Genomic DNA, 7,629 nt, shown 5'->3' on the forward strand with positions numbered 1-7,629 from the left:
AACCTCGTTCTTTACGAATGTGTGGATGTAAATTCTCGAATTTCTCTGAGGCTGTCTGGACTAGATATTCCGTTCTCAAAAGAATATTTTGATTCATTTCTGTCAAATGTTTAAAATACTTTCTTATGGTTTTTAAGTATTGCTTTAGTCTTGTAACTTGCTTAACTAAAGGTTTTAAATCTATATAATGAATAAATGTATGTTTGCTGTAAATGATGGGTTATTATAGCCAAGGACTGCTCGTTTCATTATTTGGTTTATGCTCAATTCCTTATTGTCTTCTTGCAAGCATCTATAGGCTTCTATTATTGAGGAGTGAAATCTCTCTACGGGTGAGTGAGTTGCTATTTTGTGATGTTGTATAATGCAATTCGATTTTGTAGAGGTTGCAAAAGTCTTCGAGGTCTTTATTTTTAAATTCTGTTCCTTGATATGCGGTAATCTTTAACGGTAATCCGTGATGAATTATGAAATTGAAGATATTTTCAACAACTTCAATGCCGGTTATGCTTTTTAAAGGGTAGACTTGTCCATATCGTGAGAAAGAGTCGATAATTGTTTCAAAAGCATCATGATTTAATCTAAAAGTATCGACATGAATATGCTCAAAGGGTTTAGATGCTGTTGGTGTTAAGTTGAATTTTATTACAGGTGGGTTTCTGTCGTACTTGTTTTTTTGGCATACTTCGCAATTATTAACATAGTTTTCTATGTCTTGCGCTATTTTTGGCCAATAGAATTTCTGTGTGATTGAAGTTTTCATTTCGGTAATTCCTCGATGACAGCTTTTGGTGGTGTGGTAAATTTGAAGTTTTTCTTTTTGGTTCTTCCTCTGTTTCAATGTCATTTAGTATGTTTGGACAATGAACAATATTATAGGCTGAGTTCTTGAAGAAATTTTGAAGTGTAACACAGAAGATTCTAGAAATGTTGGGATTCTTGAAATGCGTATACATTCTTGGGGTTGATGTATTCTTTTAATACGCCTATTATGTGTGAAACTGGATCTGTGTTTGATATGGTTACGTAGAGTCGGTTGTTTTCGAAAACTTTTTGTCGTTTGATTTGAAATTTCTGGATGTCTCCATCAGTGATAATAATCTGATTTTTATATTGGTTGACGGGTCTTTCTGAAATTGGTATTTCCAGACTAGGGTTTTCGGCTGATGAATGCACTGTATCCAAGTCTGATTCATCGTGTTGTTGTATTGAGGGTGGTTTGATTTGGATATCGCTCATGATGTTTATTTTTGGTTTTTCTGTTGAAATAACTGGTTGTAGTATTTCTTCTAGTGTCATTTTGTCTATATCTGGTAAAGTTTCTGGGTGTTCTAGAAAAATTTTATTTTGTCTGCATCGCCTAAGTTATTGGCTATTGATTCATTTTCAAACATGTTTGTCTCCACTGGGTTTCTTGAGAGAGCATCTGCTGCTTGGTTGTTCTTGCCTTTCTTGGAAAAAAACTGGAAATGGTTCATTCAAAGTGAAAGTTACAAATTCATCGGTATTGTTTTGAATTTCAATAGGAGCAAATCCTTCTGAAGCTTGTGTTAAAATTTGTGGGACAAAGAGTTTGTTATTTATTTTTGATGGCTTCGTTAGAATTTCGCCTTCAAGTATATTCACGGGTACGTTCTTTATTAATCTTTCATGGGGGTTTAGAGTTATTGAAAAATTTACGTCATTTCGTGTTCTGTACTTGAATGGAATGCTGGTGTCTTTTCCTACAAGTTTTTTGTTCGTTAGATCGATATTAAACTTCATTTTTGGTAGATCGGTTAATCCTAAAACTCCGTCAAAGAAATCATGAAAGTTGAAAAGGATGAAGCTGATATTGCTGTTGGAACAAAATTCTGGGAATGCGGGAATTTCGGCTTCAAAACGTGTATTTTTGCTACCAATTGCGGTTTTGATTGTGTTGGTTGTGTGATATATGTGGTTTGGAAAATAGTTTTCTGCAATTGAGGGGTTGAGAATGGATCGTGAACTTCCTGTGTCTATAAGAAGTTTCAGCTTAGGGTTTTCGATTTCAACATAGGGAAGGGCGTTCGTAGAAGAAATGTTAATTTCTATTAGGTATGTTTTTCCTGTTGGGCCTTCCAAAGTCAATCAAATGTTCATTTTTGGTTTGGACGCGTTCTCGTGAGTTCTTGGACTAAACAGTCTAAGTCTCTACGATCAGCACAGCATTGTAACAGAGCTTGTTTTAGTTTAGGCCAGGTATCTAGTTCAGCTCTATTGCCTACCATAGATTCTGCTCTACCAATTAATCTCATAGATGTGTTGATCTAGATCGGAATCATTGAATTCGCGATATGTGGCTATTACATTGTCACATCTTTTTACGAATTTGTTTAAACTATTTACGTCTCCATCGTAAGGTTTGATATTATCTAGTTTACTTTTTAGTAAATCCCAATTTATTTTTGCTTCAGTTTGAGCCATTTTGTTTGCTTCGATCGTTATTTCGTTTATCGCTTGAAATAAATCGTCGATGTTGTTCATTCAAAATTCAAAGAAAACAAAAAATTCTTAAATATCCCAACCAGATGCCTTATTCATAGGGTCTAAGATGGGGTAGAAAGGAAAAGCGAGCACTTACAGTACTCTTCCTTTCTCGATTCTCCGGGAAACTTCTTGTAGTCTTGGGACGTTTTCTGGATCACTTTGCTAGGTGTGGATAGTGCTGAAGTGTTGAAACACAAGACGTGCTGTCCAAAGATTTGGGTCACTTAACCGGAGCACAAAATTGATTTTCGCCGCACGATTCGACTAATCACGTTATGTCCGATTTTTACTGAACGATTCAGAAAGTGGTTGCTCACGCCGCACCAATCCAATCCTACCGACTGCGCCAATTATAGATTTCCAATTGAAAATGTCCTTTTTAAAAACGAAAGTTTTTATTTTGAAGTACAAGATTTCGCGTGCTGAAGGCTTGACAGAGAATACAGAGTGCGGGCAAATCGGGGTACTTATAGACTAGACACAGAAATGCTTTATCAACAGAATGTCTGCAATTGTGCTGCTGCATTCGTGGTTTCCATTTATGGCATGGATATAACTACGTTGCTGTATTCTTTAATTATTACAAATACTTTTCCAATTCAAATTTTTATTACAAATAAAAAACATATCTTGCATTTTTTGCTACAAGCCGTTATGGCGTTATAAGTCGTCGTTAGCCGACAACAAAATGTTCTAGCGACCAAAGCTAGGGAAGACGTATGATTTACAGCAAAATAATTTTGCTAGTTTTTTCCAGTGGCGTGCGTACCTGGACGCTACCGAAATTGACAACGAAAAAAATGGTACGTCACAGTATATTTTAACTATTACAATTACTTCTTTTGTATTATTGTTACTTTTGTTGTATTTAACAGTAATTTAAATTTTTCTCCGACGACTTTCAAAACCTTTGTGACCGACCACTCGATCGCAGTTAAGGTGTTGGTCACCGCAGATCTATTAGGTAATAAATTTAGAACCTATTGAGAATACTTATTAGATTATACTAGACCGCTTCTAGATACTAGACAGCTCCAAGTTCTATTACATATTTAATCTTCTAGTCGCTTTTGGAACATGTTGGGCGCCATTACTGTTTTCAGTTTAAGAGTCATCAACTTGTACGAACAATTTGAAACTAAAATTCTTTTCGCAGCTTTGCTCTAATCGAATTTTGTAAGAATATCAATTTAAGTTTTATTAGTATTGTTCGAACACTGGTTCGCTGAACACCTGATGCTTCACTCAAGTTTCACATACTTAAATTGAGATTTTAAGTTACGTGCTTCGACTGCTTCATCGACTACTGGATTTACGTTTCAATTATGTCAAATTACTCGTTGTCGATTGACAGTTGAGATTTGTCAGATTTGTTTATTTATTGGAGATGATAACATAAAATAATACTTACACACTTTTCGATCTGATTCTATTTCTTTAAAAGCTCAAACACCAGTGTGACACCAATGTCAACAAAACAAGTGTCAAGTTACTACTTATCATGTTGTTATAATTTTAGCCATCAGGGGGTGTCTGGACTTTTGGACTCGCGAATACTAGACAGAAACATATCTGTCATTCTTGTCTCCTATGTACATCATATAAATTTGCGAAGTATAATAGTGATTGAAACATTTCACATCTTGTTAGTTTTTTCTGTGCAATAAGAAATAATGATCCATAGTAATATTAATCATATAGTAACAATTATCCGCGAAGACGAGGGAATTGATGAATTTTAGAGCGATTAATTTTTGAAGTGATAACTTCTTCTGGCACGGTACAAACCGCTCGGAATGCATTACGTCGTCGCTATGTCTGGCATTGATAAAGACGATAGATAAAAACGGTCTGAGTCAATGGGAAACTCATAAGCAACTTAAGAGATGCCGACGACAGTCATAATCGCAGACGGTTCTGAGGGGTTGCAACGCCTAATCGATAGCGTATCGACTTCGACGGTGACGAAATGGGCTTGAGGATTAATATATCAAACACAAAAATCATACAAATAAGTCGCAATCCGAACAACAACTTCAACATAAATATATACGGTTTACCGATAAAGCAAGCAACAAAATTTAAATACCTAGGAAGTTGGATCAGCAAGGATCTGAATCCGGAGATACAAATTAAATCCCCATACAGCTAGAGCCAATTTTATTGAAACCCGGAACCTGTTAACTGACAGAACACTTAATTTAAACATAAGATCTTCGTTAGACGTTATGTGTATACCACATTACTATATGGAATCGAGGCCTGTACGCTAAAAGTCAGCAGTAGTAACAAGCTGGAAGCATTTGAGAAGTGGCCGTACCGCAGAATGCTCGCATTCCATTGACCGATCATACTGTCTACCATTGGTAAATGTTGTAAATAAATTATAAAGTTTACATTGGAAGGAAATTGAATTACATTTTACCTATTTCTGATCCAATTATAAATTAATAGACCAGTAAGAATATTGAAATTATATATTAGTGTTGCCATCATGCGTTAAGCAAGTTGAATATTTTATGGTTTCTATAAATAATAAGAAACTATAACTTCTGTCGAGCGTCCCAGAATGCGCATCTTTTTTATAAATTTCGAGGGAAAAATACAGTCACTCATCTAATAAATTATAACTGACCCAGATCATACTAATTTGGTTTGTGTTTCTGTCTTTGATTTTATATTGCCATTATCTAACGGATGTGCTATGAGTGGGAAGTACAATTTATTTCCCTTAGTGATGACAGGAAAACAATTGAGTGTGTTTCAATTAGAGTCTAATTGAAACACGGTATAAACAATTAATATGGTTAATATTATTAATGACAAAAGTTAATGACATTTATTAAATTACGTATTTTGTCTTAGAGTATATAAAATGAATCGTCCACACAATTTAACTTAATATAAGGCAATGATACTAGTAACTCTAGGTAATGAAGGACGTAGCGAGCGACACGTGAGTAATTTGCTATAGTAAAGCAATCAACAATTAGCCGAAGTGTTAAACGTTTCAATAGACTTGAAAGTTACCCATGCAAGTTGCTTCAAGAAGCAGACGTTCTACGTTCTACCATTATAGATCTAAGCAGAGCCCTAGCAGAAGCTCGTAATGTAATAGTTTCTGCACGATTCGCACGGCTTAAAAAAAGGAGATGTTCACAGTTGAAGATCGGCTATTGATCATTGCTCACCAGAGAATATAGACAACCATCGACAACGGGCAACTTCTCTACCAACGGTAAGAGGTAAGAGGTTTGTTCTCAAATGAAATTTTATTACATGAAAAGGAGTGTGGTTTGTGTCCCGTAATATGTCTTTGCTTTAATGATCGCAAGGTGGTACCTAAACGCAGGAGAACCATGAATTTACATTTCCACTTGGAAAACATGGTAGAAGAACATGTGATGCACCATTTGCACCATTCATCGGAAACAATTTCTCATTAATGCAGGACAACGCTGGACTTCACGTTGCTTAACTGAAGCCTTCGATTCGTGAATATTCCAACCATGAACTGGCCACCAAGAAGCCCGAATATGAATCCCATAGATAGACCATCTACGGGATGCACTTAAACAAAAACCCAAGCGACACATATCTGCTCCTATAAATTCTAAGGAACTTGAGCCGTTCTTATCGAATGGAAGAATATTTCCAAAATAACCATTCTAAATTTGCTTAACAGCATGTCCAGACGAACGGTAGCAGTAATAAGAGCTGGAAGAGGATCTACGCGCTACTAAATTCAAATGTTTGCCACTTAATTTAACCTTAATACTGGTTGTTAACCGTTTCATTGACAGATTTTCATTTCATTTGACGCTATAGTTTCTTTCTGTGTGTTAGTTATTTTAGATTACGTTAGGCATGGGTAATTTTTAGCAGTTGGCGCAGTCCAACGCACCCGCGCAGTAATTTCAAACAGTTGCGTTGCAGTCACTTACTTGGTAAAACGTTACTCATGCCAGAAGATTTCAGTCACAGGCCTCGTAAACCTTTAACCTTCTGGATTAAATGATAAGCGTAATTCAAAGTGCGCCGCAGTGAGACGCAATGAGTTATAATCCATTTGCGCACAGAGCTGCAACAACGCAAAACTGCAACTCAACACAGTGTTACCCATGCCTAGATTACAGCACCATTATCAGAAAAAAATTAATTATAATATGACGTAGGTTATATGATTTAAAACTTAAATAATAAAGGACATTATGGAAAATTTTTACGATCTCCTTTTTGTGCATTCCTTTTTCATTTGGATCATTCATTTAGCTAGACTAAATACTAGCTTAACCCTGCAGCGGGCGCGCCTTTTAAAATCTCACGACCGGTCGTGCCGTGGCTATTGCACCGCAAATGCTTTTCTTTAAAAAAAACGTCATTGACTACTTTAAAATGTATTTAATAAGGTGAAATTAAAACAAGTAACCAAAAAGAGATACAATTCTATAAATAATATTTGAAAAATGCTAACAAAATTAAATGCATATGTAAAAAATCTAAAAACAAAAATCTGAAGTACATATCCTTGTTTTTTCCAATAAAAAAATAATAATCTTTGTCTGTTCCCGTGGTTCAAATTCTGCTTCTCCTTCATCTGCTTATTGTTCGGAATCACTACTATAAACGTTACTTTCAGTAACTTCTGGCTCCTGGTCTGAATCGCTGTCAAAATTGTCATCAATTACGTGACTTCTGTTCACGTTAATGTTCTATTGTAGATCTTATTCTGCTTATCTTGTAATTATCTCACCACCTATGGCAACAATTTTTCTAATTCGTCTGGACTCCATTTTTTTTCGACCTCTAACAAAAATTTAAAAATCTATATACAATTTTTTACCTTAAACGACATACATCTACAATACTTCACCATAAAGAATCAAACACGATAAATGTGTATCAACATATGCTCAATTTGTAACAAAAAACTCCATAAATACAGGGTGATTCAAAATTGGCGTCATTCTTCTGGAGGTGTTGTCTGGCGCTATTATAAGAGTACAAAAAAAATAGTGAAATAATAGAAATACGGCAGCAATGTTTTTCAAGGTAATCTGCCTAATTAACATTGCGCAAATACCTGTGGCTTCGTAATTATTTAAAACTCCGGTAACCATG

This window comes from Dendroctonus ponderosae, unplaced genomic scaffold (genome assembly GCF_020466585.1).
Source record: "Dendroctonus ponderosae isolate FM_Combo_2020 unplaced genomic scaffold, Dpon_F_20191213v2 Dpon_F_20191213_1, whole genome shotgun sequence".
Lineage (NCBI taxonomy): Eukaryota > Metazoa > Arthropoda > Insecta > Coleoptera > Curculionidae > Dendroctonus > Dendroctonus ponderosae.